Source organism: Panthera leo, chromosome D1 (genome assembly GCF_018350215.1).
Source record: "Panthera leo isolate Ple1 chromosome D1, P.leo_Ple1_pat1.1, whole genome shotgun sequence".
Lineage (NCBI taxonomy): Eukaryota > Metazoa > Chordata > Mammalia > Carnivora > Felidae > Panthera > Panthera leo.
Window position 1 is genome coordinate 82,607,790 of NC_056688.1, and position 12,498 is coordinate 82,620,287.

General features: G+C 37.9%; 2 protein-coding genes across 8 annotated transcripts in view; one reads left to right on the plus strand and one right to left on the minus strand.

Moving 5' to 3' along the window:
* Positions 1–7,878, minus strand: part of KIF18A (kinesin family member 18A) — an 80,245-nt gene extending 72,367 nt beyond the window's left edge. Inside the window, exons 1-2 of one of the 2 annotated variants that reach the window (XM_042906634.1) lie at positions 7,774–7,878; positions 7,139–7,251 (exon numbers count right to left, since the gene is read on the minus strand). The gene's annotated coding sequence lies outside the window, so the exon portion shown is untranslated. Of the gene's footprint in view, positions 1–7,138; positions 7,252–7,633; positions 7,706–7,773 lie in introns of those variants that run through there. The other variant, XM_042906635.1, reaches the window with a different exon arrangement.
* Positions 7,879–7,965: 87 nt separating this feature from the next.
* METTL15 (methyltransferase like 15) overlaps positions 7,966–12,498 on the plus strand; it is a 248,811-nt gene continuing 244,278 nt past the window's right edge. For 4 of the 6 annotated variants that reach the window (XM_042904250.1, XM_042904246.1, XM_042904249.1 and 1 more), the window contains exons 1-2: positions 8,049–8,142; positions 9,974–10,182. The gene's annotated coding sequence lies outside the window, so the exon portion shown is untranslated. The other 2 variants (XM_042904248.1, XM_042904247.1) reach the window with 2 other exon arrangements.

Here is a 12,498-nt window from a genome sequence, read left to right on the forward strand (position 1 = left end):
GGTTTGTGAAGATACAGGTAGAGAAGAGTCTGGATGTATCAATTTCCACTGCCAACAGGCTTGCAGCCAAGATCACTTTTATTAAAAATAGTTCAAAAGCCAAGACTTTCCCTTCATTACCATGATGATTCTGAGAGATCTTTTCCTGTCCATTCCCATAACCCAAACTAAAATAGTGCTGAAGTTCTTATGAAAGCCAAAGCTTGGTTTTTGGGCAGCCTAGCTGTGGTTGTATGTGGTTTAACAGTAGTGTTTCAGTCTAAGTGGAAGCCCAGGGTCTGACTTATACTTCAGGCAGAGAGATTTATCAGGGTTTTGTGTATGTGTCATTTAATTTTTTGTTTTGCGATATAATCTGCTCACTCTGACTACTGCGTAGATAACACACTATAAGGAATAGAAACTAGTTAGAACACTTTAGTAATATAAACAGGAGATGATGCTGTCAACTCAGAAGCAGGTAGCGGTCATATTCTGGATGTATTCTGAAGGTAAAGACAATAGATTTTCCTGATAGATGTGCAGTATGAGAGAAAGTAGGATTCAAGAATAACTCCAAAGTTCTTGGCCTGAGTGTTGGAAGATCTAGAAATCTACAAATGTCAAGGCGGATAGAACCCAAGTTAAAAAAGTACAGTTTGTCCTCAGAGTCCTAATGCTCTTTGAAGCTTTTAATAGTTTTTAGAGCTTCAAGTGACACTAAGATTTTGGGGGAATCTTTAAATGAAGGACAGGATCATCAACTGTGTTAGATACTGCTTATACATAAAGTACACACTAAGAAGTAACCATGAGATTTAGTAACATGGAAGCCGACTAGAAGAAAAGTTCTAGGGGAAGACGGGACAAAAACCTGATGAGAGAAGACTCGGTGAACACAGGTAATAATAATACAAAAGTGAGCCAAGAAATGGTGTGGGGGAGGGGGAAGGTTAGAAGAAAATATTTTGTTATTTAAAAAATTTTTTCTTTAACATTTATTTATTATTGAGAGACAGAGAGACACAAAGCGTGAGCAAGGGAGGGGTAGAGAGAGAGGGAGACACAGAATCCAAAGTAGGCTCCAGACTCTGAGCTGCCAGCACAGAGCCCGACGCAGGGCTCAAATTCACAAACTGTGAGATCATGACCTGAGCCGAAGTTGGCTGCCCAACTGAGCCAGCCAGATGCCCCAATATTTTGTTATTTTAAAATGGGATGAATATCAACAATGATAAAGCCATACACTTTTGGGAAGAATTCAAAGAAGGCCGAAGTAATCTAAAAGCAGGAGACACTGGACACAGCACTCCCTTTTTAGGACTCTGTCTTTCCCCAAAAATAGAATGCTGAAGAGGGAAGGATGGTCATTTTGATTCCAACAGTCAGGTTCCATCCAGAAGAATTACCTTCTGACTAGCTAAGTCCCACAAAGCACCTATGCCTCACCTCTGTGACCTTGGACAAGTTACTTAATCTCATTGAGTCTCAGGTTTCTCATTTGTATTAAAGAAATAATACCTCATAGTTGTGAAGGCTAAAAGATATAACAAGTATTAAGCGTATTAAGGCATTCAATAAATGTCAATTCTCTTCCCTATCCACCCCCATTCTTGTCTCTTCTTGCCAGAGACATGGTTCATCTTTTTAGTGTTTCCCAATGGGCTTATGATGGCCCTTTGGATAGGACAATTCTTCCTTGTTTGGAACTGTTCCATGTATTAGAGAATGTTTAACATTTCTGACCTCTATTATAGGCCAGTAGCATCCCACATTCCGGGTGATACCAAAAACTGACCTCCATACACACTTCTAAAAGCTCTTAGGAATATTGAATGCTTTGATTTTGACGGATACAATTCCCCTCCCCGCCAATGATAGGTAAAATACACACAAATGAAATGGTTAAATAAGCACAAAACATTAGGTAATTATTTCAAAATAGACCTTAGAATCTCAAGGTTGGATGGGATCTCTTGCTAATGAATTAATTAACGAATCAACTCAATACGTTCACTGTTAGATGTTGGAGCCAGATACCTTAGGTTAAAATTCCAGCTCTACTATTTATTGTCTGTGACAGCAAGTTACGTAACCTCCCTGTGGCTCAGTTTCCTCATCTGTAAAGTGGGACTAATAATGCCTACCTCACAGAACTGTTGTGAGGAACTTAGAACAATGCCTGGCACACGATAGGTACTACAAGTGTTTGCCACCATTGCTATTATTATTATTATTATTATTATTATTATTATTATATACAGTGCAGTGAGAGAAAGTGGTATTAGTAAAATAGTGACACAAATATGTAAAGGTGTAACTATGACAAGTACTGTAAGGTAAATAAAGGTTAATAGTGCTACATAAGACTATCATGGGGGGCTCAAATAGTTAGAAAGCTTCCTAGAGGAAGTGACAGGAGCAGAGAGTTGAAGGATGCATAGTTATTAACAAGGTTAAAAAAAAAAAAAGCATTTCAGGAAGGAAAACTAGTTACACATTAAATACATATGAGCTAGGCATTTTCCTGGGTCTCAGGATAGATGGCAGGAGTGTATGTGTGGGCTCCTATTTTAGATGGGGCAGTTGAGAAAAGCTTGTCTAGTAGAGTGTCTTTTTACAGAAACTGAAGAGGAGTGGCTCTCTGGGACAAGAGTATCTTAGGCAGCAAGTCTGAAGGCCTGTGGTAAGAAAGAGCTTGTGGTGAAGACATAACTGATTTAAGCATGGTCAATCTGCTTAAATCTCATTTCTTTTAGCTGTTTCGTTTTACCTAATTGCAACTTTACAGTATATAAAGAAATACTCAACTTAGCTTTACCCAGTCCTAAGGCAGCTGGAGAGAACGAAAGGGAACAGAGTGGGTTGCATTAAGAAGAGTGGGGCCAGATTTGGAAAATCTTGAGTACAGGCTATCAAGTTTAGATTTAATTTTGCAGTTTACTGGAAACTGCTGAAGGTATTTTAGAAGGCAAATGATCTTACTCAAGGAATACATCAAGTAGAAATACTGACAAATATCTAAAGGGGTTTAAGAAGTATAAACTCAAATACAACTTTGTTTTACAACTTGTTACAGATTTTAAGAAAGACATTGATCTTAACTTCTAAAGTATCACATATTTCTCCAATTTTTCAAAACAAAGGAGTGACTATAATTTTCTTAATAAAAACACCCAAGGTCAACAGAATCACCAAAATGTAAACAAGTAGTCTATGTTCAAATACACTGATGTCTTGGGGGAGCCTGGGTAGCTCAGTTGGTTAAGCATCCAACTCTTGGTTTCAGCTCAGGTCATGATCTCACAGTTCAAGAGACTGACCCCTGCGTTGCGCTCTGTGGATGGCTCGGAGCCTGCTTGGGATTCTCTTTCCTTCTCTCTCTGCCCCTCCCCCACTCAAGGACACACACGTGTGCACTTGCTCTCTTTCTCTCTCAAAATAATCACATAAACTTAAAATATGAAGTTTTTCCTACATTAATGCATGATGCCAGTTTTTTTCCTGACATGGCCAACTAGAAGAGATGGGCATCTAGTTGATTCTGAATAAAGGCACACAGAAAGCAAATTCTTTGACCATGTTGACCAAGAAGCAACAAAAGAAAAGCCTAGATATTGCTATCTGTGTAATAATGTGTTGATTCAAACATTCTTTTCAGATGACTGTTCAGAAGATAGAATCACAATTTCTGATTAATTCTGTCATATCTACTCCTAATTATACTTGTTTAATAGAACCAAGAGTAAGCTGCTAGAATTTCACTGATGGGACTAAAACATTAAAGATAAATACTTCCAACACCACTGTTCATTATAATAAAAAGGTATTTGTTTAGTCTTGAGAAAGTAGAATATAAATGAGAATAATGAAGAGGCTTCAGTTGCTAATCTATAAAGTGATAGGATTGGTGAAAGGATAAAGTCCTTTTTTAGCTCTAATATTTTATTATTACATGTGATTGGAAAAGGGTCTAAGAAAGTGACAAGAAATAATAGCTAATGGGACTGTATGTTTTTACCATTATATCCCTAATCTCTTGCAGTGAGCCTAGTCAATAGCATGTTCTCAAATATTTGATTAATGAGTAAATTAATAAATTATAAAAAGTAGACACAGAATCCAAGACAGTAACTCACTCATTTAGAATAGAGGCAAACATACAATATATTTCTCTGAAAGAATCAACATATTATAGTAAGTATGACTGGAGTAATAGGCAGTTACAATGAGGATTCTGAGGCATCAAAAAAAAATTTTTTTACATAGTGTACCCAGTTTCTTGTTTACAAAATTAGGAAAATGGGAAGATCATCTTTTATATGAATTATTGAGGGTGGTTAAGACACCATGCCATGTTATACTTAACAAGGGTAACATTTAATTTTCTGGGACATTCACTTATATAAAAAAAGCTCATTCCTCTGCTACATTTAATGAAGAGGTGTTAAAATCTAATTCTCTACACCAGCTGCAAGATAATATAAACCAAGTTGAAGAGGCAAATTCTTAACTTACAAGCCACTACTGTTCACCCAAGAAAAAAATATAAACCAAATAAGTTAGACTCACCCCCAGTTATGTGCAAGTAAATAATAAATTTTATTTAATTCATTGATTGCATGCACTGATGTCTTCTTCAAGAGCGATCAGATCATGTTATGTATCTCATGTCATTCCCCAGCTCCAAACTCTCCAATGACTTCCCAGCATCAGAATAAAATGTAAACTCCTTAGCATGTCTTGTAGGTTCTATATCTGGCCCTGTCTACCTCTTCAACCCCTTCCTTAAATGTTATCCTCCTCCTTGATTACTCTGCTCCAGTCACACTGTCCTAAATGTTCCTAAAATACTCAGTCTTATTCTAACCTCATAAACCTTGCACTTTCTCTTCTTTTCCTGGAAGGCTCTACCTTCAGACACTTGAAAATCTTAATCTCTCAGTTCATTATTCTGGTCTCTGTTCAAATAGCACTACACAGAGGCTTTCCCTAAAGATTCCATTCAAAATAGTGTCACCTTGCCTTTTCCTCTTTAATCTCTTAAGGGCTTTATTTTTCTTCTTAGCATCTAGATTAACTGGAAAATATTATTTGGTTACATATTTACTGCTTGTTTCCTCTTTAGAATATAAGCACTATGAGACTATGGACTTCATTTGTACCCTAGAAACTTGAACAGGGCTTGTTCAATATTTACGACTCAAAACACACTTGTTCAATAGATGAATGAATGAACTAATGCAGCTTTTCAAAATATATGTGCAAAAAAATAAGTGCAGAATAGCAGACTTGGCATGTAACCATTTGAATTTTTAAAAACATACATATTTGTATATGCATGGGCTGTCTCAGGAAGACAACACAAGGAATTGATAACACCAGTTGCCCCATGGTGGGGAAATATGAAGGTCTGGGTGACAGGCAGGCTTACTTTCTACTGTATATTCTTTTGTAGAATTTGGATTTTAAACAAGACTAGTTATTTTTATTTCAAAAACAAACCAAAGGAGAAAGTACTAAAATTTACCTTAAGCACAATCTTCCATTTAATAACATTGTATTTATGGAATATTTTCTATTGAGCTCTTAGTATACAAATAGAAATTGCTAAGCAACTTACATACTTCTCATTTAATCCCCGTAACAATCTTATAATATAGGTATTATTATCATAGGAAAAATATAATATAGAGAGATTAAGTTAACTGGCTAAAGTTAACTTGGAAGCACAAGACATGAGATTTGAACTCAGACTAACTGGATATGAAGTCAAAGTATTTAAATCACTACTCTTTCAGTTGTAAATATTTAATCTCTAGAAATTTTCTCAGAGAGAATAAAAATATATATTCGCCTATTTTTGATAGAAACCTCAGGGCCTAGCGTAGGAGCTCTTGAATGAATACTGAAATAAAACCAAAAGTGTATGATTTCTTTCTGCTTGTGGGATATCCAACAGCATCTATTCTCAGCAAATATACTATTGAGAACTCTTAAATTAGATCAGTAAAGTGATAACTACTATTAATGAACAATGATTATCATTTGAGCATGTTATGTATGTCAGACATACATATGGTATGGTAAACATTTAATATTCATCATCTTATTCAATCCTTAAAATAATCATATAAGGCATACTCTACAATAGTCTCCATTTTACAAAAACAGAGACTTAATTTAGGACAAGTAATTTTTCCAAGATGACATAGCTAGTAAATGAGAAGCCAGAATGTAGACTCATGTCTAAATCCAAAGCCCATGTCCCTAATGATTACACTCTACTGGAATAACAACAGAACATTTTCAAACAAAGGAACAGAAATGCTGCTCAAATTATCTTGAGTGTGGAGTTATACAGTTATAAATGATTTCTTATATTCAAACTCAAATCTGAATTAGATTCAGGTTCAACAAACATTTTTTAGGAGCAGGAACTATCCTCCACAATATCATTTATAGTCTCTATGCAGCTTACACCTCTCTGGAAAGAACTTTAGTGTTAGAGCCAGTGCTTCTACTAACTTAAAAACATCAGGGAGGAACAAAAATTTCAAACGGAGTTTAAGGGTGGCACTAATATCTGGGCTATTTTTTCCTCCTAGATTTCATGGAGTTACCATAAAAGTGACTTTATTGTGTACTTTAATTGATTCAGGCTATCAATGGATATTGACAAGATGCACTTTTAAAGTGAAAATTTTATGTACTTCTATATACTTGCTCAGTAACACAAGAGATTAATTACTACCGTTAAAGGCAGATAATCTTTGTTTACTGAAAAAGTCAATTCTTACAATGTAACGGAAACTTATTAACAAGCACTATCTAGTCTTTGGATCTGATATTCTCTAGCACCAAAGTTCATAAATACTTCCCAGAGGGCCTGAATGTAGTGGAATAATACTACCAACTAAACCCTGTAGAATGCTTAACACAGTCTACTCCATAGTTCATAGTAAATAACCTAAAGTATGTATTATACAAAATTATTCAACTCTGGACAAATAAACTCTTTTCATAAACAGCAGTTAGCCTTGATCTCTAACTGAATGCCTAGTAAGCTGCTAAAAGTCTTGCATAAACTAAGAACAGAGGGTAAAAGGAGTTCTGATTCATTTGCAAAGCACTTTGCCAAGTGGTATCGCTTCCATACCTCATCTGATTCTTGGCAATCCCGTTACACAGTGCTGGCAGGTCTCATCTTGACGCTACAACTGAGACTCAGAGGAGGTTCCCGACTGACCTTTGCCACGTTAACACCAGGACCTTGCAGGACAAAAAGTTTGTAAGTTGGAAAACCAAAATTCCTCATTACATAGTTAAGCTCAGAGTTACATTTACAACTGTATCTTAAACAAAACATTCTGAATTTGGAGTCCGGAACGAACTTTACACTGTAAAGTGCAAGGCAATTAAAGTGCTCTGCCAGTCTAGGGAAAGAGCCAGGATGCCCTTTAAAACTTCCGACTTTCTCAGAATTTAAGGCAGGAGATTTTTGCCCTTCCTGTGGAGCAGTGAAGGGCTCCCAATCAGGTAGAGCCCTGCTCTAGCTGGGACTCGAGTTCCTCTTCCTTTCACTTTCTCCCCGGGGACGCTAACTACCCGCCCCCTACGCCCACCTCCCCTACCCCCCCCCCCCACCCCCCACTCAATCCTTCGGCGTTTGTCAACAAGCCCATCCCGTCTTCTCCTCAGGCGGCCGCAGGAGCCTTCCGTTTCCAGCGAGATAGGCCATCAAAAGAAGCGTTCCCGAGACGAGAAGTTTCTCCTCACGTGCCTCTCACTCACCTCTGGTCCACCAAAGGTTACCGCGACACTTCACTTCGATGTCCGCCTCCCCGCGATTCAAACTCGGCAACAAGATTCAAACCCAATCCAGCTTTTCCAGCACCTCGTTTCATTGGCTGCCGACTTCGTGACGCAATCACGTCGGACGTTGCCGTGGCGCGTGGTAGCTTGGCGCCAGTAGTCTCAGCCGCTCGGCTCTGTGGAACCGGCCTTGCTGCGTGTCGCCAGGGCAACGCGCACGGCTGTTTCCGGAGGCGTTGGCCGAGGTGGGCGGGGCTAGACCGCAGCTGCAGGTGGGAGGTAGCCACCTGGGATCCTCAGACCACTTCAAGAGCCGCGGGCGCAGGGCCCGGTCCTTGGGTTCAGGGTGTGAGTGAGACGGGAGCGGGCAGGGGTTGGCTTGTGCCGTCTGCTGGGGGAGAGGCGGAGCCTGTTGGGTGTGGGTTAATGGATTCTGAATGTTTATCTTCTTTTCTCTATTGAGTAGTGAGTCCTCCAAGGCACAGGTCCCATGCTCTGGAAGGTGTAGGGACCTGTTCCTTTCAGCCACTTTCACTTAAACCGAACTGGGGTCAATTCGCCTCAATTAATTGAAAGTCCAGAGCTTTAGGTTTGAGGCCCTAGGCTTCATTTCTCAGGACTCCCAGGCCTACTCCCTTTATTGCTGACTGAAACTATTTGGTGTTTTTGACATTCCTTTCGGATGAGGACTTTACAAAATAAATTCATTTAAATTTATTGGCTTAGTTCATTTTTGGATGCAGTGTTTTTTAAAGTCCTAGATTGTAGATATTATTTCAAAATGTACGGTTTAAAAAGAAAAAAAAATACCAGGAAAAAAGGGAAATATGTTTGCTAAGATAAGTCCATTTTATTTGTCAGGATGTTTTCAATAGCATGATCTGAATGTCTTTGTTATTCTTTATATTAACATTATTGTATCCATTCTGCAATTACTGATTGTAGACTTTAGGGACATAATAGCATAAATAAAAACTCCCTGCCTTCTTGGAGCTTATATTCTTATATGGAGCTTATCACCATAATAAATAGGATGGCACAACACATTGCAGAATATTATAAGTGAAACAATTATGAAAACTTCTACATTATGGACACTTATTTCCTTTTGAAGAAAATCAGAAGCACAGTGTATTGTATATGATGCATGTTATATGATTGTTTCTGAACTCTGGATAGTGCATCAATAAAGATATTAATTGCTGGCTATATTACATATATGTTAGCTAACACAATAGTTACTTGTGTGGTGCTGGGTTTGGTAATAAAATTGAGAAGTCTTTTTATTTTATTTCAAATATGTACTCACTCTATAGTACTTGATGTCCCAGGCATTTTGTTAACTCTATATATGTTATTTTATTTCACTCTCAAAATAGCCCATGAGATACAGGCACAATTTATTTTACTTAAAAAACAAAAACAAAAACAAGTTTTCAGAAGATCCCTAAAGGAAATTTAACTGTACAAACCAGCCAATTCAGAAATGAGGCATTTGTCTCAGAAATAATTTCTAGGTTAAGTGATCTTAAGATACTTAATCTATTCTGAAAATAGGTATTTTAAAACCAATTTCTTGTAAAATTGCGTTCATTATTGGTGAATAAGAAGTGTTTTAGATTTCATTTATTTCGACACCACATTGTAAGCCTTGCTAACAGGTGTTTCCACACCTAATCTAAGTGCTTATTTTACATTTAACTTTAAATTCTGCCTTACAGTTGCCATTTAGCACATTTAGATGATGAGGTCTATATTCTTAAAGTATTGTGTAGTCAAAGCAAAGAAACTTTAATGTTACAATAAATGCCATCACTCTGCCAGTTGGCTTCTGTTTGGCAAGACATCAAGAAATAAAACAAAGTATGAGACTAGTGTATTTTGTAACGAAATGAAGGAAAAAGAACCGAAACCATAAAAACATAGGACTAAAGGAGACAGAAATTCCCACCTTCTGTTAGAAATTGGGAGTATAATGTGTTACAATAGAACACGGAAATTTAACAGAGGCTCATAGTAAACGGAATAGAGTGGAGTTAAGAATAAAATGGAGTTAGGTTTAAAGTTGATTCACACATTAAAAAAAAAAAAAGTAAAAGTAAATTTAAACCTGGCAGTGGTAGGTTCTTATTTCCGCCCCCTCTTCAGGAACGCTATTTGAACCCCCTCGTGCCTGCAGGACCCTTTGTCAGCTGGGGCCTGAAAAGAGCGGAACGAAAGGCGGACGGTTTTCGGTTGCTGGGGCGGACGTGGACCAGATCTGTCCGTCCTTGCAAGTTTCCCCCAAGGCTGGGACCTAGACGTGCGCCAACTCGTGTTCTCTGGCACCGTAGTAGTGGTCGTCGCTGGCCCGAGTTAGAAGCCAACAGTGAATTCTTCGTGCCTCAGGTGAGGAGAAGGTGGCCGAGTCCCGGGAGCTCTCTTGGAGCTCACCCCAAGCCTTTGGGGGAACTTCCAGAGGTCGCTGAATTCGCCCAGGACAAAAGGAAACACGCCCCTGCTCCCGCTTTCCCTCCTAAACACTCACTCATCCTGAGTTCAGAAGTTTGTGAACAGTTTTCCCTCCTCCGAGTATAATTCTTAGGCAAAAGGATGCATTCTTCCTGAACTTTAGAACCTCTTTCAGTTTCTCTCCTTTCGGCTGCCAGCCTCCAGGCTGGGTTTTTGGCCTTAGGAATTAAGTTTTCGAACGTTTTTCTCCACTGGGAAAGCTGAGTGCTAAGATGGTAACGGCACCGTTGAGGAAGTAGTTTTCAAAGGTATCACTCACTTCTGTACCCACAATTAAAGAGTAACCTGGCCAATTCCCTGCTTTCAACAGCTGAAACTGAACTTTGCTGGCAAAGCTAAAAGACTTACCTAGGAAACCAGAGTTGGCTCAAGCGGCCGGTTTCCCGTCTCTCCGCTTCCTTCCTGTGACCAGAGGAAACTTTTAAAGGATCTTAAATCCTGTAGGGTGTTTGGTTCATAGCCAACTGCATGAGCGCTCTGAGTTATCTGGTAGGACACTGGGCTGCGGAAAGGAAAGAACATCCTCCTTTAGAGCTTGTCCCCTTCCATTCTTGGGAGATAGTCAAGGAAACCACCAAAGAGGAAGATTATTTGAGGTCCTTTCTCCATGTTAACCCACGTTAGTAGCCAATTGCTGCATAATAAAATCTTCAGGCTTTGTACTTGAAACATAGTTGAGTAAATACGTATAAATTGAATGCAAAAAGAAAAGAATTAACGGTTGGCAAAGGAAGCTTTTTTTTTCTATTCTACTTGCGGTTCTGTGCGCACTTCCTGTGCGGTTCTGATTCCTGTACTGGAATATTATAGAGATGTATAGATGTATGTATATCTGTCTATTTAAATATACATCATACATTTATCTAGGTATATATTTAAATATAAAAATATGGATATAGGATTAAGCAATAGGATATTGGCTCTTTACAGAAAAAGTAATCCATGAGATACAACAAATATACAGTATAATTAAAGTGCCATGCAATTACATGGGTGCATTAAATGGAGCTAGTGGGCTATGTTTGTAACATAGAAGCTAAGATTAAAGGCTTGGGATAGAATGCTGGAGTTACAGTTCTAGCTTTATGGCTTTCTAGGTATGTGACCTTTTGGCAAATTACTTCTCTGTTTTTCTCATCTGTAAAATAGAAATAAGTATACTGTCTATCTCTAAGAGTTGTAAGGATAGAATGAGTTTAGTGGTATTTAGTAAGTGCTTAATAAATGTTAGCCTCTATTTTGAAAAATGTTAGAAACACTAGGTTTTGAGGGTAGTAGGGTTTACTTTGTATAAGCCTTCTTTTTTTATTTTTTTAAAGTTTTTTTCTTTTAATGTTTATTTTTGAGAGAGAGAACCCTTGCCGTGCACATGCGTGGGGGAGGGGCAGAGAGAGAGGGAAACAGGAACTCTGAAGCAGACCCCACACTGTCAGCACAAAGCCCTACCTGGGACACAACCCACCATCCACTTGAGCCATAGTTGGATGCTAAACCGAGTCACCCAGGTGCCCCTGTATAACTTTTCAGAAACAAATGAGGCATAATTAATAATTTGACTAATTTGAAACTGGTGAACATTGAAAACTTTACTTAAAACATTTCCCCCCTCCCCCAATATTTTTCCTGTGTCACGTTTGCCACAAAATTCTGTGGATTATGCATGCCTTAGGTAAAGTTGGCGTATTTTTAAGGTAACATCTTGTTGATACTATATTTATATAATATAAATGTATTTCTTTTCTAGTCATTACGTGTGGTCAACTTTTCAACATCATTTTTCATTTTCTGTTGCAAAAAGAAGGGAAGGCATATTTAAACAAGATATTTATGTTTCTTTTTCTTTTTTTGGAGGTGGATATTTATGTGTCGAAGTATTTTGAGAATGTGGTTTTTTGGTAGGGTCTGTCAGGCAGGCAAAATTTCCTAAAGCAAGTTTTGTTAAAAATATTAATTCTGTAGAATTATCCATCCATTCACTTTTTTTTTTCAGAAAACACTAAGCACTGAGTGTGCATCTGCTTTTGTAGATAAAAAGGTGTTATCTTATTTTTAAATAACTCCTAATCTATGAGGACTAAAAAACAGTGTTAACTCTGCATTTACTATAATAGTATTAAAAACATTGCTTACAACCTGTATAAAAAGCATAATGTTTTTAAAACGTTTTCTGTTAATATATTTACATACTTTTTT